The sequence below is a fragment of the Paralichthys olivaceus genome, chromosome 23, assembly GCF_024713975.1.
Source record: "Paralichthys olivaceus isolate ysfri-2021 chromosome 23, ASM2471397v2, whole genome shotgun sequence".
Taxonomy (NCBI): Eukaryota; Metazoa; Chordata; class Actinopteri; order Pleuronectiformes; family Paralichthyidae; genus Paralichthys; species Paralichthys olivaceus.
In genome coordinates, this window is record NC_091115.1 from 8,465,225 (window position 1) to 8,492,151 (window position 26,927).

General features: G+C 40.8%; 1 protein-coding gene across 1 annotated transcript in view; it reads left to right on the top strand.

Moving 5' to 3' along the window:
* The first annotated feature begins 13,893 nt into the window (after nucleotides 1-13,893).
* The window catches only part of LOC109641358 (uncharacterized), a 50,199-nt gene continuing 37,165 nt past the window's right edge, over nucleotides 13,894-26,927 (top strand). The window contains exons 1-3 of the transcript XR_011240085.1: nucleotides 13,894-13,966; nucleotides 15,888-16,055; nucleotides 22,487-22,638. The gene's annotated coding sequence lies outside the window, so the exon portion shown is untranslated. The remainder of the gene's footprint in view (nucleotides 13,967-15,887; nucleotides 16,056-22,486; nucleotides 22,639-26,927) is intronic.

The following is a 26,927-nucleotide window of genomic DNA, read 5'->3' on the forward strand; positions in this document are numbered from 1 at the left end:
GAGTCAGATTGAGAACATCGCTGTGTAATTATACCTGGGTTAAGAACTCACTCCATGCAAATCCATGCAAACAACACATACGCACGCCTCAGAAATATTACTTTGAGTAAATATTGTAGGTGAAGTGAAGGCAGCTTTAGAAATGTAGTGCTGGTGACCTTTTAATTTTAATATGCTGTGTTCACCTTCACTTTCTCTCTCACACACACATGCACGTACACAAACTGCCTAAATATACATTTATATAACATGCACACACAGACATGCCTAGCGTTTGCATAAACTGGGACCCAATTTAAATTCATATGAGCTGTGCCGGACGTTAAGGTGATTTAGTTATTTATTCATTTCATGTAGACAACCATCTTTTAAAACGATTGTGATCTCATAAACCTTAATGTTGGCAGGTTGTGGAGAGAACTCAGTCTCTATAAAAGACACCAGAGGAAAGAAATCAGTCATGTGCGTTGACATTTGCCTGTTTCTGACAGGACATACTGTGTTCTGACATATTCAAGAGGAGAGTCAGCTCCTGTGTTGTTGTCTGCGTTTCCCCCAGGTGGGATGTAGCATAAAATAGGGCACACATCACATAGTGAAACCTCTACAGCCACTCTCTTCTAGACACATTTAGAGCACATGACCCAAATAAGAAATGCAACTTTCATGCTGTGACATAGGGTCGGGGAAAATACGTGGCTGGACTTGACAAAGGTGTTGGAGACTATCTATTCCCTCTTTTAAACCAACATTAGCAGGTATATGCAGATTTAGAGGCTCACATCTGAACAACCTTTTGTTTACCATCAGGAGTTTTACAGAGTAGTGGAACAAAACCGATTTTGCCCACGGGCTGATTGGAGGGTACTTGAGAGGGATTCTTATCCATCGTGAAAGCATCCTTCTAATTAACTTTTTCATTGGCAGCATCCCTCTGGTTAATTGTCCTCAACGTGGGGCCCTGAAGCTGCAAATGTAGAAGGAACATGATCAATGAAAAAGGAGTTTAACCTTTTTATAACACTCATAGATTATTGAAAAGAGATTCAATGCTACAAATAGGATATAGTGCACGTTTTAGTTCAATCTAAATCACTCATTTGGAAGTCAAAATGAAAGGGGAACCACCTCGAATGTAATAATTTCTCAAAATTACTGTATCTACATACGAACCTACATCTTATGTACCAGTATGACAGTGGCTTCATTCTTCTTCTTCTTATTTCTATTCTTTCACTTTAAGTCCATGTCTGATTTACTATAATATCATTAGTCACTCTATAGTTTTACGTTTGACCTGATGGTGGCGCTACATTAACATCTGCACCAAATTTCAGTACATCCAATAGTTATTGAGAGATTTCATACTGACTCGTGAATGAAACTGAATATGATCTTGAAAACCGACTAAATGGAATATTCCCAGCTACCATCAAAAATAGGAGAAAAAGATGAAACAATATAAAACTCCAGTTAATTAACTCTCCTGGCCACATAAGCATCGAAGGCATTTTTCACCTTGACGAGTTAAGACAGAGGGACCATCTGTGAAGCCCATATGTCTTCACACTTCCCTGAGTCTAATGAGAGTCTAAAGGTACTGTAGTCAAATTAACTTTGCCACGCACAAAGAGAAAGCCTGTGTGGGTGTGTGCCGTGCATGTGCACTGTGGCGGATGTTTACAAGTATACAAGCACACTTGGCTACATCTGGTTACATCTGCATGGAACAACATCTGCTGAACGTTCTGCAGTTTGCTCCTGAAGCTGCTCGGGTTCGGACTCCGCTAACAATGTGACGGCGAGAATGTCAAGAGTGCTGTTTTGAATATGCGTGGGTGCGTTTTGAGTGAGTCCACACTCTATTTCATGAGATCAAGTGTGTTTATGGAGGCTCTGTTGTGTTGTGAAGTGGCAACCGGACGCAATTCAGATTTTTTACTCACATCCGACAAGTAGTATTTAGTTTTGATGAAGAAAGTGTTTGAGTGGATTTGTAATAATCACGCTACTCGTGTTTCTACTCAGTTTGAATATAAATAGAGAAGTGTTTTGTGTGTTTAATCATTAACTGGGACTAGAATCAGTCTGGTTGGTGTGTAAAAATTTGATAAATGGATCATATTTATCAGAGTTAATCAGTATCACGCAGCACATTTAGATAATTGTTCCCTACTGTATGAAACTAGGAGCTACACAACACCCTACATAGTTCCCCAGTGAAGCCATTGTGTGTGTCTGCTGGCTGTGCTTGTATGCGCCAGGCGTTTCTTTGGACGGTGGAAAGGACTTTGGCCATTTGCAGTCCCAGTGGGAGGAAAAAATCCTGACGGAAACACTGCGACCACTGAGAGCGAGAACAAGAACAAAAGGCAGAAAGAACAAATGGACACAAGCTAAAGAGAAGAAATGAGAGCTATAAAAGGCCGAGAGACATACACACAGTGTGTAAGAGAGAGAGAGAAATTGGAGGCGTTGTACAACACAGAGCAAGACTGTAGTGTGTCAGACGCCGCCCACTTTGACCTTGGTCGCACCTCCTCCTTTAATTCATTCACAATGACGCACAAAGTGGACACAAGGCAGTACACAACACATGCACACACACACACACACACATGCACACGCACAGACAATCCATGCAATGATTGAAGACCACTAAAGAGAAATTATTGTTGTGGTGCGACCAAGCTTAAATCTAATGCTCCAACTTACCTCACTTCCTTCATCTGTTTTGTTGGTCTTTCTGTGAGTGTGTGTGTGTGTGTGTGTGGCACTTTCACACATTGTGTCGTTTAATTTCTGCATGTGCTTTTGTGTGTGGTTCTGCACATGCTTGATTGTGTGTGTGTGTGTGTGTAGGTGGGTGAGTTTGTCGGACAGACGTCTGTGTGGAACGCTGTGACACGGAACCGCGCGGTCCTCTCGGATCTCTCCCACACGCCATCACACCACCCAGGCAACACAATCGCACACACATGCACACGACACAACCCAACACACACAGCGGCCATTGTTCCAGCTCATCCATGTGACGCCTTTTTTCTATTTTCACCACCTTTTGAGTAAAAAGCCACCAGAGCCGAGTGTGAATTCACACCGAAAGCCTTTGAATGCAGGTTTCAGAAATCACACTCACATTATGGAATATTAAACAGCTCTTTCCTACACTTGTTTTGAAAAAAACTGTTTAGCTCATCAAACCGTCACACGTCAGATACGTTGCTATAAATTCCATGTTCTGGCTCAGTCTGACAGGTATAGACTTCATATCTGTGGTGGGAAGGATGTGTGGTTGAATAGTGCTGCTGATATGTGTCAATCCAGAAGAGAGAGAAATACACTTGATTCAAAGCAGCTCATGTGATTGCATTACTTGCTTTGGTCCCCACCTCACAGACTCGGCTCACAGTGCGCCTTCAGTCCATAGATTTTCTGGGTTTTTCAGTTATTATAATAATTTTTTGTCGGTTTGCTTGTATGTTTTGACTGACGTTTCAAATGTCTTGCCCTAAGTTGGCTCTGTAACGTCTGGTGCTGCCATTCAGATGTTAAAGCATCTGTAAAATTGCGTCTCTACTTTTTCTGGAGTTCTATATATGATGAAAGCAGCAGGAGAATTCAGACGAGTTCACAACACCTCAAATGTCTGGAACATTCAGGTGAGGGTGGGGTCTATAAAGATCATACAGGAGGCAGAACATAACTTTAAATTCCACACGCACATGTTTTGGTTTTCAGCACATTGAAACCAGCGTCTCGACAATCTCGAATTTAGCCGTCTCTTTGCTGGAGTCTTCTACGTGTATGGCTCCTCTCTTTCATCTTAAAATATTTTTCTTTTTGTTTCTTCCAGTTTTGCGAAACAGCAGCTGACTCGGATATTTTGCTTTCTGAAATACAGCCCCTCCAGAAAATGTCTGGAAAACACATAGTACATGTCTAACCCTTCTTTATATACAGTGTTTTTAATTGCAGCTCGGACAGTTGCAGAATATTGGACTGTGACACACTTGACTTTTCACAACACATGAGCGAGGACGCCCAGAGTGCCCCATCCTTTTCATCCCACACACACACACGTGCACACATACACAGACCATGGCCACACCCTTTCTTTCTTTCTTTCTTTCTTTCTTTCATCCAGCTGCCCCTACAGTAGTGTGCACACACACACACACACACACCCACACACACACACACACACACACACACACACACACACAAACCCATCCAACAGTGCCTAACACAAACAGCAGGGGCAGTGAATAGTATAGTGACCCTCTCATTCTCTCTCTCTCTCTCATACCCCCCCTCTGTCCAGAACGATGACCCCTCCCTCTCCATCCTTCCCTTTCCTCTGTTAGTCTTTCAGCACAAACACTTGACACACACTTGTACAATGGCCACTCTGTGGCTGGAGGGAAACCTACGTCTGCATTGTACTGCAGCGTTTTGTCTCATCTCACATCCCTCTCTTTCTCTCTCTCTCTCTCTCTCTCTGTGCTTCCTGCTTCACTGTAGCCTCCAGGCGAGGAGTGCGTCGCTCCCCTGAGGGCTATATTCACAGAATTATGATGTCGAAACTCTCGACTTGTGCTGAAATTGTACAAAAATAGGGCTGAGGAGGTACAGAGTGTTTCTGCAGGACCATGAGGGAATTAAGCTTTGGAACAGAATGCCCAGAAAGAGTTTAAACCACAGATTACAATGAGCCCTGTTTTTGTATCATTCTCCTCCTTTGTCATCCACCTCTTCTTCTGATATCATGTGTTCCCATCAAAGTGGCCGACAATGATATCTTTCTTCTCTCCATCTTTGTTCTTTTTTCTCTCGATAGTCTCCACACTGTGAATCAATGTTCAAATCAAATCACTGTGACTTCATTTGCTCCCTGTTGCCTCCTTCTCCATCCTTTGGTCTCTCTCCCATGGCAACTGAGAGAGAAATAGGACCTGGGAAGAATGTGATGAATGAACAAGTAAAATGTTAAATTACTTTAATGAAAACATTATCATCTATAGAACAGAACATGTTTTTAGTGCCAAGTTATTAATAATTACTTTGTTCTTGCAATACTACAAAATATTCCCGCAATATTACAACCTTTTTTCATTAAAGTTGTACTCTAACCTTGTAGTATTACAACTTTATGCTCATACTACAACAACATTATTCTCATAATGGTACACCTTTATTCTTGTAATATTGCGACTTTATCAAAACTATATTTTTGACCTTTTTGACCTGAAATCGTTGCTCCCTAACACTACATCATAGGTTTTTAGTTCTTTTTTTACCGGGTGATTTAAGGGGCTCACCACACACACACACGCACTCACACACACACACACACACACACACACACACACACACACACACACACACACACACACACACACACACTCAAAGAATCCTCACAGGCCTTTAGCACCTTTCAGAACCACTAACCTGGAATGAGTGGGGATTTTTGTGCAGACTGATGTACTATCTGAGCATCATGCTAAAGGATTTTTCTTTAAATCAGTGTGTACTGTTCTGTATGTGTTCATGCACGTGAGACAGACAGGAAGCATGAGGGAATAGAGGAAATGCTGGATGAATGAATGTGTTTGTGCCATTTTGGATTGTTTGCTTTGTAGTTATCTGTGATGAACTCAGCGCTGCTGTGCCAAACAACCTGGCACCGATGCTCAGTGTGCATCTGTGTGAGTGTTGTTTACAGGTCTGTGATTATTTTCTTTTGTAGTATCTCCCTTTTTAATTTAATTTATGTTGTTATGGTTTTTACCTCGCTGGAGCATTACAGCGGAACTTCACTGTGGTTTAATCAATCGACCAAAATGCTCGATTTAAGTTGGTGTGTGACTGTGCACACGCCTGACTGTGTGTTTTACATGGTTCAGTAAATCCCTCCAGTCTCGCTGCTCTGCTTTCCCCATGACAACAGTGAGTCATTTTTCCTGTGGCTTACAGGGACACACACAGAGCCACAATGCTTATGTAAATATCAGTTTTTATGTGCATCAGTAGGAGGCTGAACATCCAATTAATCTTTTCTTCTGACGTGCCGTTTACATTCAACTGTTTTGTCCTTGTGAATGGGTCTGGGTTGATTATACAAGTTTGTGTGAGTGAGGGCCAAGACATCATACTCCCAAAACACATGACAGGCCACAACAATTCTCCTTCTAAGAACAGAAGAATACAGGAATTAATCTTAGAGTCCTAATAACTACAGCTTTCTAGAGGCTGATACCGATATTAGGCTGCAAAAAATTTCCAATGCTGAAATATTGGCCGATATTCTTAGATGTCGTTATGAAACACCTCCTGACAAAGAAATAATTGAGGCAGGATATTTTCTAGAATGTGTTGATGGGCATTTTTTTCCTTTATATTATTGCTAGAACAGTTCGCAGGAAGCATTTTTAATAGTTTAATAGCCCAAAGGTTTGTTAAAGTTATTCGCACATTAATCTGACTTTAAAAGCTGGAACTTTATGTTTTGTTCAAAATGATAAATATTGTGACCCTGGAATGCTATTAGATAATCTGACGAGCATATTTCTTATTGTGACCTTAATCCTAGTTTTATTTGTTGTAGGAATACATACAAATTAAAAACTATACAAACAAGAGTCAACTGCTGACGAGAATTTTACATGTGTATTCAATTACCACAGCAAATGAAGTTAAAAACTGAAGTAACTCTGCAGAGATGGAGTAGCTCTTCTGTCACTGTAACAGCTGGCGTGACTGTAGCACAGAGAGCGAGACAGACGGATGGCGGCCCGGAGGGAGGACGGACAGTGAGGTCTCACAGAGGTCACAGCTGACAGAAAGTGTGAGTCTGCGTCAGTGCACGGATGAATAACTAATATCTGAGTGTGACCTCTATCTGCATGTGTTGCAGATGGTTAGCTACCTGGCTAAGAAGTGAGCCGGCTATTAGTGCATCTGAGGTTATTGGGACGAACACGCCGCATGTTTTTGACCAGCCGTCTGTGTTTGATACAATTTGACTGTGAGCTGAACCCAACTGACTCGTTCAAGTTTGTCTTTTGCAAACTGCACACGCCATCTACACACAAACACACACAAACCACAGAACCACACATTCACTTCTTAACACACCTAACACACACAGGAAAACCACACAGAGCGCAGCAATACTAGGTCAAGCTGTCTGTGAGTCATTAAAAATGGATAACCGTATGACATGCTGAGCTGGTGTGTGTGTGTGTGTGTGTGTGTGTGTGTGTGTGTGTGTGTGCGTGCGTGTGTGTGTTTCTTGTAGTCAAGTGTTTTTCACTGGCCTACCACTGAGGAAATAAAGTCCCTCAGTCCCTGATCTTTTTTGGGCAGGTATGAATAGATTAAGACTAATGTGAGGCTGTGTGTCAGTGTGTGTGTGTGTGTGTGTGTGTGTCTGCAAGATGATGCTTTGAAGTGTGTGTGTGGCTTAGACTAATCTGTTTAAATGGTAAGTAAAAGGTAGACGTTGAAGGAAAACTGAGAATTAAACAGAGCTGAGTTTAATTGAGGCTTAGTATTAAAAAGCAGACTGTAGAGAAATTATAGGTGGATTATGATGTGATGCATCGCAATGGATGAAGAGTCACTGTGTATCTTCTCCATAAGCCAAGGAGGTCCAGTTTGACGGGCAGAGGTTTAAAGGCGCCGCTGGGATTCATCCTCAATGTTAATGTTGAAGAAGACATATGATGCTTTTTCACTTTTCTTCCAGTGTGTTATACAGATTTTTAAAGCAAAAAAAAGTTGTGTGCACTTCCTGTAAACCCTCGTATTCAACCCCATGTTGAATTTGTTAAGATGACATACCCCTCCCATGCACAAGCTAAAACAACCAGTTCCTTGTGCGTCTGGAACAGTGGTGCGGTGGATGCTTCCTTTCTGATTATCCAAAGTAATTTGTTGTGTACCATGAAGCGCAATGCACAAAAATACCCTGACATGAGAATCACGATCAGACTTTTAATTAGACCACAATATTCAAATTTATTTGGCCAGAGAACTGAAAAACAACATTGCGTTTTTCTCTGAGAGAAATAATTAAACCTTAAGCTACACGATGGTTTATATTTAAACTCCCTCATGCTGAGACCCGGGATTAAAAATGGCATAATGCAAAACAGCACAAACACATGAAGACAAACATCATCAATCTCAAATCTTTTCCATCATCTTCTTCTCTACTGCCTATATAAGGCACAGATGGTTGAAAATCTATAAAATCACAGCGTGGGCCAAACAGTGACTACAGGCACAGTGGTCGGGGTCATGTGTCTCTCAGCTAAATTTAAATCAAACAGAAAGTAGAAATCAGTGTCCAAACCAGGAAAAATGCAGCGACGGATGTGGGTGTAAGTTATCGAGAGGCAGAGACCGAGAGAGACGGAGCTGAGGAGAGAAAACAAAGATGGATGAAAGTTTCTCCTCTTCTTGTCACAACAGTTTCGACTCGTCTCGACCTCTGAAATCTTTCGACGGTGCTCAGAACAAAAATAACTATTCGTCCTCTTGAAGTTCGAGAAAAATCAATCAGCCGGATGATGAGACAGTCGCTCAGGATGTTTTTCAATAATAAGCAGAAAGTCTAAACTTATATACATTATATAGACTCAAACAGGAAACAGAGATTTTCAAGCTGTAATGTGTTTGTGTAAATAAAAGACGTCTTTTAACACCTGCAACAAGGTATTTGTTAGAGAAATAACACAAATATATATGTTTTGATTTGATCACGGAAGTAAAACACTGTTGTATCTGATGCCATTAAGGTAGGTTTAAACCAGTTATCCAGCATAATGGAATCTAGCCATCATTAACGTTCGATGAGAAAATGTCCGTCTATGTTTTCTCTAATGCAGTTTCTCACCTCTGATCCCATTAAAGGCTTAACACTCATCAACAGTGTTAGATCAAAAATGGTCTATAACATACCTGAACGTGGTCCAACATGGAAATGCAATGGATGAGGTTTTTAAATCCATCTTGATGAACTCGTTTAATCAAATCCAGCATCTGATATTTAACAGAATTTGTCGCTGATTAAAAATCACCCCTTTTGTCACCTCAATCCACAATTATTGCATTTTTACTCATTATAACTTCACTGCTGTTCTTTTATGACTGTCCTCTCTGCCCCTGTTTTGGTAGAAATAAAGGATTATTTTATGTTCAAAATTATCTTTATAAGCAATTGCTATGAGGAGCTGCATTTTTATTTACAGTATGTATTGGGATTTTTTTTTGTAATGAAGTAATAAAGTATCCAGCCGACAAAACTATGTTTAATACTGTATGTTAAGGTAAACCTTATAAATCTATTTATATTTTAGACATGTCATTTTTTAAACAAATTATGGGGAAAATATATATTATTTCAAATGCCAATGTATCTGGATAACAGCCAATGAAAAAGTGTCAAATGTTCCCTTGCAACAATATCAATACCTTGTGTATGCATGCTAACTACGAGATGGTGCACTAAAAATGTCAGTCTTAATTTGGACTTTGTGGGTTCCTATGCTCCCTCCACACATTCACTCCTCAACACACTACAGTTTGTTTAGTGGCTGGACTTTAATGGTCTCGCCATCCAAGGTGAATGTGATCCTGCGGGGGACTGAGCACAACAATGCATGACCCTGCACCGCCTGGAGCCAAATGTAATCATCTGTCCTCTCAGGTAGATTCTGGCCCACATCAGCATGTTTCCTGTCAGGCTGAGGTCAAGTCTTGAAATGTTATGACATAAAATGCAGCCTCTTCACACAACCAGCATCAAAATAACTCCCCTAATTGTCAATATCGTCCTTTCCTACATATTTTATGCATTCAGTGCATTTAACGTAACGTCCTAGTCCACCCAACCCTGTGTGACACACCTGAGTAGTATTCAACCAGCGAGTTTGTTCTGTGACCCCCGAGCATGTGACATGTCAGGCGGTGACAGCACATGTCAGTGGGACGCAGGGGGACGGACAGAGAGACAGAATGGCAGGAAGGAGGACGAGCTCTGTCCCTGGCATTGACATTTTGCCGTAGAGAATGGGAAATATTGGCTGACATTTGTGTCTCTGTGTGTGTTAGTGTGTGTGTGCGGGCGAGTCCTCGTGAAGATTCTTGCATAAGACACGAGCCTGCGAGCAGCAGGGAAGAAAGAGCACGGAGGGAGACAACACAGCCGACTGCATTTGAGGCATAGACGTCCTGTTTCCACGTCCACGCTGTCAGAAACATGGAGCTACTGTCCCACTTTTACACACTTGCAGAAGGACAGTTTCAGAGCTTACTCTCCGTGGTCCAGTGGCTGTTTGGAAACTCAGGCGAAATTAATGAGACGTGCTGTGTCCGCACATGCAGGATGGATCACTTTGGTTCCATAATAAGTGTCTGTTTGCTTGAATGATGTGACAGACGGCAACGTTGGCAGCAGTTTGTCTCTCTGGCATCATAGCGACAGCATTCAGGCCTTCAGCCTCCATGTGTCAGTGATGCAGTGAGTAGTTACCATAATGTGTGGAGGCTGGTTGTTAGTGACAAACTCTGGCCTTTCATTCCCTTCACATTATTTCCATGTAGTCGAAGTGATGAGTGGTAGTATTCCACAGTGTTTTAAAGGTTCAGTGTGTAATATTTAGGTGAAAGGGATCGACTGGCAGAAATTAAATATAAAATAATCCTGGTGTTGTTTTCACTAGTGTGTTTCATCTAAATTGCACAAATTGTTGTTTTCTTTACCATAGAATGAGTCCCACATATTTAAAAACTGTATATATACATGGAGGGGGGTCCTCTCTATGGCTGCAACATGCAACTTCAATACTGGATGTCACTAAATTCAACATACTGAACTTTTAAGATGGGACATTTTAGCCAGGTTCATGAAGTGCAGTTCTAAATGATCTTTGACAATTAAATTCTAACTCTAGCAAATTGATGATTATACAGTGAGAAGATAGACTGAAGTTGCTGAAGCTGTTTTCCCAGACCAGAAACCCAGAAAATGTCCAGAAAATTGGGTCTTGACATTTCTGGAGTTTGTCATTTACATATTAAGAACACAGCAAGGGATTGTGAAGGTCAGTTTTGTTCACAACCACAGGGAAATCCAGAGCATCCAGTTGAGAGGTGGCTGCTGGGTAGAACATGCAGGAGGCGGGATATGATGTACAAATTCTGTTGTGGAAATCATGTGTTCACCAAAAGCTCTTGAATCTCATTGTCTTTCCAAGTGGACATCTTTGTCTGCGTCGTCTGTGTGTCTTTCATCCTGAGGTCTCTGCATTCTCTCTGTTTTTTTCTTTTTTGATTTGGATTGTTCATTAGGAGGCGGGAGCAGATTTCAGATAAGAGTTCCTGGATATTACAGTAAACCAGGTTTGGATGGCAGCACCAGACTCCTCACCTGTTGCCTCCTCTGAGGTGTCCATGTTGTTGGAGTAGTAAGGCCGACTCCTACTGTGTCGGTGCTGTGAGGTTGCCTGGCAACCAGCAAAGTTGGTTCAGGTATTCACATTTTCATATTATAACTGTCAGTTGCATTTGATATTTGACAAAATTCAAAACTTTGATTTGTCAAACAAAATGTGAAATCCAATCAACTCTTTTACAGAAAATACGTCACACGTCTTTTAACTGTATCTACTCTTACTGTATTTCACTCAGCTCAATTCGATTGTCACTTAAATATATCCTCTTCAGATTACACCACTGATTTTAACCAGCTTACCTGTTGAGAATAAACAATGTGGGAACCTCTGGATATATTGGTCATACATGAAAAATCCCTTTCATTAGCATTATCAGTGCAACAAAGATGAAGATTAAAATGTCTATAAATTGTGAAAATTCAATACAGACGACATTGCTGTTGCCTCAGAGGAATCATCGTCAGACTGATGCAAATGTAAGAAAACAGCCGAACAAGAGAGAAGAGGGTCACAGTCAAAGGAGCAGCTGAAAATATCGAGTTTATTTGATGCATTTATGTTTTAGTGGATTAAAAAACACTTACCCAGATTGAAGCTGAGTACGACTCCAGGTCCTATGATGCATGACACTGCATATAACACATTACAGCACAGCAAAGGGCTACAGGGGCGCTGCAAGGCATTCTGGGATGTGAGCGAAAACATTGGGGAACTTTTTTTTCTCCAACACCTGCAGCCTTAATAACCTGGGGTCATAATCTGGTGTAACCTGACAAAATATATCATTATGTGCAAACAGCGAAGAGGAGGATTTGAGTGACAGCACCAATGTGGGCCAATGGGAATAATAACATTTTTTTTAGAGTAATATGAGAAACCAATGCAATAAAAACAGCTTCACAGAGAATAGAAAACAGTTTAAAGCGTGTGTGGCCGCGCTGGAACCAGGACAGTCAAGGACAATCCAATGTAACCCTCCAAGCATGACTGCTGCACAGACGGAGCGTGAAGAAAAGAAACAGCACAGAGCAGCTAATGCATTGCAGAGAAACAGTCAATCTGTCAGTGGTATCGACAGTGCTTTGGGGTTTTTGTCTTCATACCTTTTGGCAGGTTAGGCTTTCTGTAAGAGATTCTGTGTGCCGGGGATAACAACAAGAACGTGTATGTGTGTGTGTGTGTCAAAGAGAATTGGGGTGGGGGTAGGGGGGTGGAAATAAGGGAGGTGGAAGATATGGGATGAAGAAGAGAGAGGAAGTCTTCAGGGGACGAGAGGGAAAGCAAGGAAGAAAGGTGATGCCAAGGTACCCTGCTGCTTTCTCTCTGACTAGAGGGCATAGCTACACAAACACACACTCATACAAGACAGACATGCACTGGCTGGCTTTGAACACTGGTTCCCTGGGAGCTACAGTAACCTGAATTATTGACTGTAAATGAAGAACATATGGGATTGAGTTTTCATACTGTAACTGAAGTGAATGTTACAGTCGGGATAGAAACAAGTGCACTCCGGTGCTAACGTGCACACGAGCATCCAGGTGTATCCTGCTGATTGAGGACTGTGGCAGATGTGTGTTTTGAGCGAGTCAAAGAAATATACCTGCTCTGAAACAATCAATAAACCTGGATATTATCTTCATGACCACATAACAACATTCACAATATGACTGGACTGGTGGTATATGTTTACTATACTAATATAATAATGATTATAATTGCTTCCTGCTACTGTTTCCCAGTTGACTTCACACATGCAATGAATAATAAAAAAGAGGAAGTGCAGAGTTGAATGGTAATTCTTAGTGGATCCTATAAGCAACCTATATAAACATTATACAGTCAGCTGATGCATTGTTAATGTCAAATCATTTTGTACACGTGTAAGACTTGACTCAGAATCCGCGAAAAAATCAAAGCGAAATTGTGGGGAAAGAAATGATAAAAATGTCATGTGGATCAGGGCCGACCAACTACAAGATGAATTGTGACCATAAAACATTTTATTTATTATTATTATTATTATTATTTAACTCTAGTTTGGATGGTTCAAATATTATCGCTTATCATGAAAAGTCTTATTTTAGACATGAATGGGATTTTTACTTCTGGATTCACACCGTTGAGCTCTACAGGACACTGGCACTTCCTGCTTGCTGCGCTTGACCGGAGGGCTGCTTTATTGTAGAAGCCCCTCACAGGTGAAATAATTTATTATTAACAAATATCACTCTAATATTATGCAATATTATCAATCAAGATACACTTAAAACGTTGCTGTACACAACACTACTTTTGCTTACTACAGAAATATCTTGTCTGAACATTATTTCAAGCAAAAGCATTTCACCCACACTAACAGCAACACCCCTCTGCAGTTTGCGCACATGGTACAGCCCAGGTTCCCCCCTCTATATAAACCTTTGGACTCCGTTAGTGCTGGTTTGATAGTTGAACCAGGAAACACAACACGGAGCACAAGGCTGGAGTCCCACAAACACCTGGTAACTTTACAAACACTCAGTAACTTGCTCCTGTTGATATTTGTTGTGAACTGCTGTGATCGCTTTCACAACAAGCTGAAGCAATGCGACTGTTAAATGAGGGTAGCTTACCATGCTAACAAACATTTAATGCTATGCTACTTCTGAGCTAATGCTGGCCATGACTGATAATATACTGGGGGGAAATTGTGAAGCGGTGATGTTAGCCAAACAAAACACAAGCAACAATCGAATAAGCCCACAATAATGGACTTTGAATTTTGAATCGTTTGTCTCTTGGCTGTTTGAGAGTGGAACTAGTTGTGTTACAGCAAAGAATTAACTCACAAGGTTGAGGACATGAATCTGGCTGTATCTGAATTTCCTCTTTGCTTTGACTGGATATGAATGTGTTAGTTAATGGTCAGGACCTTTTACTTGGTTCGATATCACAAACATTGACATTATGACTTGTTGTGTTTGACTTGGTGTGAAATAATTGGTGTAAACAGCATTTTCTGATTACCTTAACGTCAATAAGGTCATAATTATAAGATGCAATATGTATATGCCTTCATTCTGTATATCATGAGTGTGGCTTTATCACATTATAATGTCCTATTGGAGTTTTCACTGTATTCTGCGTCATTGACATAAGAAGGAGTTAATAAAAGACACCAAACATGATTTACAGTAGCATCATGCATGAAATTATTTCAGTTTTAGGGTTTTAAAGTTAGCAAGACAGTGTTAGACATAATGATGTCGTGGACGCAAGTCATAATCAGGGTCTGCTCTTCTTTAACGTAAACAGGAATATGGATGGAATATTATATTAAGATAAGTGAATTCGTTATTAGAAGCACAGTGGGGACATTTGCTGTGTTGCAGCAGCAAAGAGGACCGGCAAATAATGGACATCATAAGTAATGAGTAACAATGCAATATAAACACAAGGGAAATTAAAATATAGATAGAATTTAAATAATTTATACAGTGCAAACAGAGAATATAAACAGTGAAACAGATAAATATTATCTACTCATTTAAAGACCATAATAGACTGGACTGTCGGAATATTGACGTCCATGTAAACATAGTCTTTTATTGAATCTACATTGAAGACATGTCATTAATTGGTTTACGTGGAGTTTTAGTGAGTCTTGAAATGTAGCTTCTATTTGATTCTGTCTCTGTTTGATATGTTTTCTGTGTCTTTGTGCCTGGTGGGCTCTGATTAGCTGTCTATCAGCCTGTTTGTCCCTTTCTCTTCCCGTCTCTCTTTCTCTGTTGCACTGATATGCTTATTGATTTATTCTCAGCTCCTTTTTACTACACTTCTGCCTGTAGATTTGCACCCTTTATCCTTTCTCTCCCTCTGTCTCCCTCCAGCCGCAGTGCCTGCCCCTTACCCCTGATTTGTCTCGCTTTTGTCATTGTGAATTTTGTCTCTACTCCATCACCCTTCTCCCCTCATCTCTCTCTCTCTTCCCCTTCTCCCTCTCTTTTCTTATCCCCAGTGAGTATATGTGTGCATGAAAAAGTGTGAGGACCCAACCTAATGCACTCAGTATGCTTTGGATTTACAATTAGGCATTTGGCTCAAAGCCTAAGTGGAACAATTACACACATTTATTCATCTCTTCTCTCTCTCTCCCTCCTTCTTTCTCTCAATCATTCAATAATTGCTGCATTCCGTTTTTTGGGAATGTTTACACCCAGCTGACATGAAAAGTCTCCAGCATACAGTGATTGATTTGCCTGCATGTTGAAAGCAGTGTGCATGGAGCTCTTGTAAGATTCATAGTTGCTATAGTGACAAAGAGTTTGGAGGATTCCTTCCAAAAACCAACAGTAATAATGAGAAATGAACTAAACAGCATGTTTGTCTGCTCTGACTAGCTTCCTACAGTTGTTAACCATCAACTCTGTCTCAACTCAGGGGCTGACAGACTGATTGCATCGCAGACTGTCCCATTTCGAAGGCTCCTTCACTTGGCTGACGAATGCATCCTTACGTCGCCTGAGCAACGACAGCCCCGACACGTGGATCCTTCACCGGCAAGCGACATCCCATGCTGGAGTATCACGCTTCAACTCAACCAAACAGGTACATGTTTAAAAAAATTAAGTGGCATTAAAAGTTTTTGTAGTGTCCCACATTAGCTCTGCGACTCTGATTCTGATCATTGAAACCACTGTTGACCAGACTGTCTCATTTCGGTTTAGCCGGTTTTGACATCACTTTGATAAGAACTACCTGCGATTACATAAATCATCTTTAAAAGAGATTGTTTGATGTGTAATTGACTTTTTAGTTTGGCCCATGTCCCATCCACTTATATGATGGAGGCAGGATTTATGACCCATACTGCAGGTGGCCAACAGGTTGTGATCAAGATGTTTTTCCTTAACTTTTAGGGAGCAGTCACCTTGTCCATCTTTATGTACAGACAAATAATACAAAATACAGCTGACTGTGTGCATGATGGTCATGAATGTTAAGTGTCAGCATCTCTCCTGTCTATAATTTAATGTCATAGCTTTATATATCATAAGTCGGCAGGTAATTCTGTAGTAATCGCTGGATAGAATTAAAATTCCTGCTTTTGATCACTTTGTCATAAGTTAAAGGTACATTGTTTTAACAATTAAATTCTTAAACATTTTATTACTATTATATTTCAAATGGTACATCTGCCATTGCTATCTGTAAGCCTTGTATGTGAATAGTTTGATGGACAGGAATATTCACTGTGTTCTAATAAATATTGTACGTCACCAAACCCTTAACACACATGTTCCGCCTGACTGACAAAACACCCACACACTCTTCCCTCTGTCCTTCTCCAGATCAAGCAATACACATTATACATGAATGCTCACATCCACACACACACACACACACACACACACACACACTCACACACACATACACACACACACACACACACTCACACACTCACACACTCACACACTTGTTAAGCCTTCCCTCTTCCACCCCCTGTTGAGTCCATCCCAGACAGACCCGGCTCAGTCGTATCTGCCTCTGGATTCGACCGCAGACAGCCGCAGAGCAGAGCACATCCTGATAAGCTCCCATTGATTGGCTTCAGACTGACTGAAAGGCTGAACACATTGTCGCCTCTTTCTTTCTCCACACGCGCACACACATGCGCGCACACACACACAAATCATTTTCAATCCCTGCATTTGTTCCACACTTCCCTCCTCCCCAAAACCAGAGTGGCTGCTTCTCCTACGACTTTGCCATCACTATGGTAATCACCACGGCAACAAGTTACCTTAGTGACTTTTTTGTTGTTTTTGTTTTCACGTTGCCCCAATTGCAGCAGCTTCCTGCCGTTAATTTCCAGAGTAGATTGAGGCCGATTGCTTGAGGCAATTATAACCGTTAGTAATAAGGGAGACTGATTCTTGCCTGCACTTTTCATTTGCCACCATAATAAATTTTATTACAAGTCAAAGTAATCATCTCAGAAAATTCACCTCCTGATGAAAATCTGATTTTCGGCAGAGTGGCAGCTCCCTATGCATACTGACAACCAGAGGAGACTAATTGGGGTTTCAATTAGGGCTCTGCCACTCCAGACGCCAGCTCCTCTTTCTCTAATTAAAACCTTCAACTGGGTAATTATTGGAGAAGATGGATGGTATTAGGTGTGGTGGAGGGAAAAGAGAAACATGAAGGGATGGATGGATGGACTATAGGAGGGAGGCAGGGAAAGAGGGAAGGTGGGCAAATGGATGGAGGCAGTGGCAGATAATGAAAAAGGGATGGACAGATGAAGGTAAAGATAGTTCCAAAGCATATGAGGATAGTGCGAAAGATAAGGATGTGGATGAAATGATAAGTGGGAGGGAGGATATAAATGGCCATTACAGACAATCAGGGGGCTGGAGAAGGGAATGAGGGACGAAGGGGGATGTAGGGAAGAATGATGCGATAAAGGGAGGGGGGCAATTTGCTTGGATCCAATGGAAGGGCAATAGGGGGTCGGAGAGGACACAGAGGAGAAAGATCACAAGACTCTAATGATCAGTCTGCAGGCTGTACCATGTGTGTGTGTGCGTGCATAGTGGAGTTGCCATGGTAATATTTCAAGTCGTTAGAGAGTCAATCAAGTCCACAGCAGGTGTCCATCTGTGACCCTCCTACATGCACAAAAAGCTATGAATGAATCTCTAATGGTTTTTTAAAGTTACCTGTGTTTCTATTTAAGATAAAGCAACAGTAAATGCAGCATTATTCCAAGTGTCATGTGGGTTCTCGACAAAATAAGGCAGTGCTCTCGGTGCTCAGAGAGAGGAGCACAGTAAGAACCCGCTGTGGACGGTGTGTGTGTGTGTGTGTGTGTGTGTGTGTGTGTGTGCGTGCGTGTGTGCGTGCGTGTGCGTTTGTGTGTGCGTGCATGTGTTCATGTGTGTGTTCATGAAATCCAACATTGCACATTCTTCAATAATCCCCTCTGTCACTGCAGGCAGGAACAACTGAGCCAGAACTAGAGAGGGATACTGTGTGTGTGCGTGTGTGCATGCGTGCGTGTGTGTGTCACAGTTTACATTCATCGCCAATCAAACTAAACTGAATAAAAAAAGTTTTTGGGAGAAACGGAACAAAGTTGATGAATAATTTCACATGGAATTTGATTGTAGCCTGTTTATTGATACTATATCTACTGATAAATATATAGAAAACCTTTACTGTCAGTAAAGGACCTGTAGTTTGACTTCAAATAGAATAGGCAACCATAACTCTTCCCGATGGCTGCACAGTGGTTGGTGCAGATTATCCTGCTGTGTGAGCAGACTTGAGACAGCTGACTCCTTGAAATGAAATTTCTTTTTAGGATTGATGCTCATGCACCAAAATCTGGTCACTTTGCTGCAGAGGGAACCAAAGATGTGTTTTTTTAACCAAAGATGGTGCTGCAGGGATTCAGAATAACAAGTCAATTTCGAACAGCCCCCCAGTGCGCTGTTGCATGTAAACAAGGTCAGACCTGCTGCAGGCTGTGTATCAGTTAGCTGTATCACTTCTTTATTTGAGGGCATGAGAGTCGGTTGGTTTGTTCACAAGTGAACAAAGTGTGAGTTCTCTGCCAATGCTGGCAGTATAGTATATGTTTTACAAATATTTAAACTAGAGGGGCGTTCAGTAAAGTGAGTCCCTAAACCAAAGCCCAACAGCCCCCTCATGAAACCACATTACGTCACAGCTGTGCCACTAGTCCATGTTAAGTGTATCAAGTATTTCCTGCTTGCTGTATCCCAGGATTTATTGTGTACAAGTGACGAAGCTAACAATCTAGCTAGGTCTCTCATTTCGGCTTGGCCTCTGAAATTGGACATAACTTTAGTCTCTTTTCTTACGATCAAAGATGAACAGATTGCTAATATAATGGTGATTTGTCCAGGTATTAATAAAGAATGCTTCATCAGAGGAATCAGAGAACTCAGCACAGCTTTGTGATGGGTGACGAAATGGTCCTTGTTTCAGTGAGGAACCCTTGAATTGATATCTGCTCTCATCTTGGCCGCAAATAAAACACAACTTCACAAATACATACTTAAAATTTAGCACCCAATAATTTGCTGGAAGCAGTCAGTCATACAAAATTAGATTTTGTTTGGAGTGCACTGTTGCAAGACTCTCTTAACAAAACCCACACCTGCTGTTTTTCTTCATTCTAAATCAGTTTTTGCTTATTTGTTTAATCTGTTTTTGTATGCGGTTCACACTGCCCAACATAATTTTAAACAAAGTCAGTCAGACGCACAAATTCCCCTATTTGTTTGGCAGCCATACATCCTATTATTTTGGCAGCCAGTGAGTGGGAGGGTGGACAAGTTATTTGCTCTGAACTGCCTCTATCAGACAGTATTAGACCAGCCTTCGACTCAACGGACACAACTAATGAGAAACAACTCCCATGTTATTTAGCAGCCAGTTATAGTGCCTATTAGATGAAGGGCTTTTCTTTTTTTAACTTTCAGTAACGCCAACCATCCAAAACAACCTGTCATCCTTTTCCTTTGATCTGTATTTTTCTGAATGTTACCATGTCAGACAGTTTGATATTTTGAGAAAAGACCTGGAACAGCAATGAATGTTTGCTGGAGAGAACTGTTGAAACACAGTGTAACACCACTATCCAGCTGTGTCTAGAAACAACTACTGTGCTCAGTGTAATTAAAGATGCTACAAGTCTTACCGCCCAGTATGGACTCATAAACTGTCACATATTGCTTTCACAGCACTCTGTATCTCCTCAGGTGCACTGACTTTAGTTCATTTAAGGGCACAATGCACCTAATATCGACGAGCTCTGCAGCGTCAACGCTACAACACAACAAACTTGATTTCTAGTGTACAGATTGACAGCAGCAGTCACTCTTGCTTGGTGCCCAGTAAAAAAACTTCCATTGTTTCATGAAATTTAAGGGCGAAACAGATGGAAAATCCATCAACAGCAGTTATCAAATCACCATTTGCTATGTTTCCCCTGAAATGACAATAACACTTTATTGAATTAATCCTGAGAGAATTGCGGATTTCTTTATATACATGTCTTCAGGGATAATAAAGCATCTTTTCAGTTTGCAACACAGTATGACTGCACAGGCCTGCCATGTATTCCAGCTATACAGCTCTGTGTGTGACTGAGTTGTGATGCCTAAAATAATGAAGACAGCAGTTTGTCACAGTGTGAAATTGTGTAGCTAGTGAAGTAATTGCCTCTCAGAGATGAGTATATGTAGTCTGACAGTGTTTGTAATTGTAACTCCTGGGACTGGATGTGGGTGTGCTTTGTAATCTCAGGGTGCTCTCATGCATACAGTGTCTACTGTTCTGCACAGTTCTCTTCACTGATAGCGATGTAGATGGAGGCTCAGTGGATGTTGCAGAAAGTGACCAAACATTAGAGAGTCAGGAAATAACTGGGCAGGATGTGATGATGTTTTTGTGAGGTTTCTGAAGAATGAATATACTATGACATTTTTATGCTGTAGTATACATTATTCTACTAGCTGATTACTGTAATCAGTTTTATTCATGGTGGAGTGGTTACATGTGTAATCAGATTATAGAACTATGGCAGGTGGTGCACTGCAGTCGTCGACAGGAGTCATTTTCACAGCACTTCATGGGGAAGTAAACCAAAGTGTTTATACATGTCAGGCTGAACTTTGTTGATTCACTAAGAACAAAACTGAACTTTCACTCACATCTAAGAGGCTTTCCAGAATCTGTCTCCTTTGTCTGAGACTTCTTGTACAGAGTGGAGAGCCTTTGACATAAAACCTGGGATGTTAGTGGGAGTTTCTCCTCTGATCTCTTAATCTCGAGTAGGACAGCCTAATTGGAGCTAAACCAAGACAAAGCTCTCAAAGCACAAATGCTCTGAGCCAAAACAAGGATAATCTGCAGAGGTAATGAACATTTCAAGGTAGTTTATTTTAGTCTATCGTGTTCAAATGTTAACATTGTTATACATTGGTGACAATGTATTGTTTTAGTGTGATTCATGCAAGTGAACATGTTGTAAAATGAACACAAAACATAAATCTATTTTTCAAACCACTCCCTGGTTGAGCCATGTACAGTATAAGTTTTCTTACTTTGAGCAACTGTGGTTCACGGACAAGAACTCATTTGCATATTTTTCCAATTTCTCTCCCACTTTCTGTAACTACAAGCATTTTCTGAGCAGTGTTAACAACAAGAGAACTTCATTTGCCGCGGACATTGTGTTCTCACAGCCTGTAATTCAAATATCTCAAAATGAAATTAAATCATGCCCCTCACTTTCTAAAACATCCAATGTGTGTAATCCAGACACCCGGTTGTAAAAACAATAAACCTACTTTCTTTTATTCGTACTTCCTCCAATGGTTTTTTTTAAAAAGTGGACTTATACCCTCATTCTTTTTGAAACTTAATCATAAGAATCCATCAAATATTGGCTGAGTTGAAATTCAATAGTCTGATAGTGCCTGCACTGTGAGCCAAACCATCACAGTCTGCTGAAGGGCTGCATATTTAACTTAATTGCCAGCCTTCCATCATTTTACAGCCAGAATTCAAATGTGGTATTGTTCCTCGCTGGAGGACTGAGACACATTCAACTATCTTAAAAATGATCATTGCATAAATTATGCTTTGGGGCATTGTAGTAAAATGATGTTGTTACTTGTTTGAATCTTCACTGTCAGATATTTTAGTACTTTTGTTGCTTTAAGATTATAATAATTTAGGATTCAATAGCATCTAAACAGTAGTAAAGAAAAAAAGAGGAATAACTGAACCGGTCAAACTAAACTTTGAATTTGCGTCACTTTTTGTGTAAGTAAATATAAACTGGAAGTTAAGATCCAAAAAATACAACCTAACAGATGTGTGTCATTAATATAACTAATAACTGTTTGAAATACATAAACCATAAAATGCAAAAAAACATCCTCATATTTTATTTGAGTCTTTCAGTCATCGTCCACTCTGTCATTTCTCTTCAACAGCCCATCTCTGATGTGCCGACCTGCAGTTCAGACTCGGCCCTGGTGGAGGAGGAGGAGGAGAGAGAAGACCTTTGAAGTTAGACGGATTCTCGTCAGCCGCAGAGCTTTAACAAAGTAGCGGCTCAAAGCTCTGAGATTGAAAGTGACGGCAGGTAGAGAGAGGCCTCTTTTCATTGCACTTAAAGCTGATAAGTGGTGTGTGTGTGTGTGGGGGGGGGGTGCATGCATGTTTGGTTTGGGGTGAAGGTCTTTTGCTTCACCGCACCCAACACACACACTTATGCATGTGCATCCACACACACACACACACACACACACACACGGTAATGGTGATGTTAAGATCCTTCAATGTGCACATCTCAAGCTCCAGAATTCAAGTCAAGAGTCTATTTCTGTAAATATCAGGGCTGCTTGTTTTCGGGAAAACATTGAGCAATATATTCACTCTGGCACTTTTTGAAACTTATTTTTTAGAAGCTCTAAAGGTCATGAATCCCTCTGAAGAAATTTGAGCCCAATAGAAAATATTAACAATGTAGTACTTGAATGTTTGAAGAGGGCCAATGTCAAAATATGTCGTACTCTGTGCTTTTAAACTATTTATAACTTAAAATTCTGTCTTTCTGTGCACTGGCTTATTTTATTTTAGAATTGTATCGGTTCAGCTATACAGTGATACTGTGTACAGCATACTTCATGGAAAAAAGTGAAATAAGCAGTAGGTGTGATAGGCTCTCAAGTTGGCCAACAACAACAATCATAAGAGAGACAACCTGGAGGAGGAGGAGGGGAGGAGGGGGGGGGGGGGGGGGGGGATCTGTCACTTTAGTGCGAAGCCAACAACCGTTTACTGAATGTCAGCATAACTGAGGCGAGCAGCAGAGCAGCAAGAATCTGACATGGTCCGACATGTTATGTGCACACAGACTTCTTGACAAGGCAAGTGAGGGCATTCCTTCACCACATCGTAAAAGTTGAAGAAATTCATTCTCTGTATGGGTCTCGGGCCTTTTTCTTTCTGGCTCTGTGGAGAGCATCCTAAGAGGGGATCTCACCGATTCGTATGCTGCTCTGCTCAGGATCCTCGAGCCCTAAAGCTGAGCCAAGCGTCTGCTTCCCCCTCTACCAGACTTATACAGCAGAAGGTGCAGTGCAGGTTTATGAAGAATATCCCCACCGCTCAAGAAATAAACTTATACAGTCAGATATTTTTTGTATAGCTGCAAGTCTAACACAGATAAATCAAGAAAAAGCACCATTGGGATTTTAAACTCTGTCCTCTGGCCTCAACCTGGTCGAGCACACTGTCTTTACAATGTTCCCGACATGTATATTTAAAATACTTATACATTCTATTTTATTAGAGCTTAACTGATTTATTGGCTGGCTGAATACGGCTGTTTAAGTTTGTCAATATGTAAACTTTCATTTTACAGAATCAACAAGGCAGAAAAGCTGAGCATTTGTTAACATTTTACATAAAACATTATTTTCATTTTCAAGCTCTATATATTTAGTAGTATTTGTTTTTTAATTATTTTTAATACATTTTAAGGGGTTAAAGCCTCAGTTACATCATATGTGTTTGATAAAACATCTTTGCCAGTTTCTTATATACTGTATGTTGGCCAATGTGTGGATATTAGTCATTTTTAACTCCCTAATATCTGTATCTGCATCAGCCCTCAAAATCCTTATTTGTCGGTCTTTATATTTTTCGACACATCTATATATGTCTCAAACATGTAAGAAGAAATAATCTAATTCAACCACTCACCTACTTGAAATGATTTCATACCAGTGCCTCACGACGACCACTGAATGCAACATGCAGGAGTGCAGTGAATAGTAAGTTTGGATTTTTTCTGGGTAACTTGAATATATCCTTAATTGGCATGAGATGCGGACTGGAAGTGTTGAATTGTATCCATAGCAACAAGAGTAATCAGGTGCCCCAGGAAAGTGGGAGGCTTCACACACAAAAGTATAGTGATTATGACCCATCTGTACAATTCTATGTTAATGGCTGTAGCAAAAGCTTCTGTTGTACATTTTCACTTCAGGTTTTCTTCAGCTGCTGCACCACTGACGTGACAGATCAGTTATTGACGAAGCAGCCGCTGGACAAAATGCTTTAACATCACATAATTTAATTTCAAAGTTTCATATAAAAACATTTTAAAAAGCTATTCTCGGGCATTGAACAATTTTCCTTTCGGTCAAAAACATCTGCGAAATGCTCACCGTGAGAGTTAGAGGAGCTTGCGACGATGTCAAATCCTCATTCCACAGACAAATGACTACAGCTAAAGCCATGGATGGAGTCTAATATCTCTCTTTGAAGTGTATTTTCAGTTCAGGCCCGGCTTTAAGGGACAAGAAATTTTCCTTTAGCAGAACAAAGGAGACAATCAGAGGACAGAGCCACCGAGTGACACAGTGTGCCCCTGCTCTCAGCAGCCTAACTCACATCCAAATGACTTGTCGACTGGAAATGGGCAGAGGATGAGGTTTCAACCCTGTGACTCACATTCTGTCTTATACATAAACATGGTCTGTAGCAATCATCTTTGAGCGTGTGCTCATGTGCTACTGGGCAGACTCATAGCAACCAGTATTTTGGAAATGTACCTCAAGACAACATGTTTTCTCTGTCGTCGTCTGAGGTGATCAACATTTTTCTACTCTTTGTAGACATTATTGTTTCCTCACTCGTTTACATGCACGTCATCTGTCTTGAGGTCTTTATCTTTGAATCAGCAGAAGTTGGAATTTGAGGATGGCAGGTGGATTGTTGCAGTGTTGTTTCTTCAGCCTTGTTAGCGACTCTGTAGAACTTTGAGATGACTGGTAACATCAAAATGCCAAAAGGCTAACTTTGTTGTTTCAAAAGTAATGTTCATTCAACAACTTAAACCAAAACACTGTCATTTATACGTGTAGCTCTTAAAACCCTCCTTCATGTTAGTGGATTGGACTTGGACTAAACTAAAAAGTCAAAATACACAAATTATTTTTCTCAAAGACGGTTTCTGTTGTTTTAGGTAGAACTTGTTATTGATTGAGCAGGGCCTTGATACTGTGGCTACACCCCCCATTTGCTACTGTGCAGACTCCTGCTCCAATCATCAGTCCAAGATGACAGCGTTTGTGTCTGGGATATTCTGGCTTCATTTCTGGATAGTGGGAGGAGGTGTGTTGGTGTCGTCCATCTTTATATACAGTCTGTTATCATTGCTTTAACAAATTGTTGTTGCTGCAGTTCTTGCTTCAATTGTGACGGTTCCATCAACCACATGCTCAGTGTTTCATTTTCCAAAGCAATCTTCTTGCGTCTTCTGGGTAAAATTGTGGACCTGTGATGAAAAGGCTGTGGTTCTCTGTTGCAGACCGAGAACCAATGAAGATTCAATCAGAAACTCTACTTAAATTAACGTCGGCAGCAACACATGACTCAGAATCTCATCTCTGACTAAATCCCATTCTACCCACTCCTCAGAAAGTAAAATATTTATCTTGTCTTTTCCACAACACTGAACACGACTTGACTTGTGTTGCTAAATTATGTATTTATTCAACACAAGTGGATGCATTTGAATTTTATTTTCTTTGACCAGTCGGATCAAACTGCCACTATTAAAATGTATGAGGGGGCAGGATAGCGCTTCAGAGAAGATGAGCGATGACTGGGTGGAGAGGCGGGAGATGGAGAGGTGTAGAAAGAGAGGGAGGATGAGAGAGAGAAATAGAGAGGGTGGGATATTATTGAGCAGTTCCCAGTGGACAATCTCAATATATCTTTGTACAGGCTTCAAAATGAAAAGTCTCTCTCAGTAAATACTGAAATGCAATATAGGCTTTAAACCCCTCGGCTCCTGGGTTGTGAGTTTGTTACCTGTGTGCATTTATGTGCATGAGTGTCTGCAAGGGCTTGTCTGCACGATTGCATGTTTCTATCTGCATGTGTTTGCATGCATGTGCAAACGTACTGCAACTATACAAAAGCAAAAATGGCTGACTGATCATTAAAAACCAAACTTCTTTAAGAAATATCAAGTCAAATCCTGCCCAAGGACACTAAAGTATGCGGAATGGGGAAGGCTGGAATCAAACTAAACTGGAATCGACCTTCTGCTTACAGCTACTAACTATAGCTGCTAATTTTGTAGTGTAATGGCATATTATGCAGCCATAAAATTCCAAATGCTTGTACTTCTTTCATACAGTGGCTACCAATGCCTTGTCTTTTTAAATGGAAGCTACACAACAGAAAAAAAAGTCAGAAAGATGGCAACTTAACTTTGTGGTAACCTAGCAACCATTTATAATGAGCGATGAGAAAAAAAACTTGGCCCAGCCAGATTTGCTTGGCTGGGACTTCCTGCTTTTAATGAATGCCCAGTCGCTCTTGGAAAAACAGAAAGGTGGGAGAGTGTCTAAA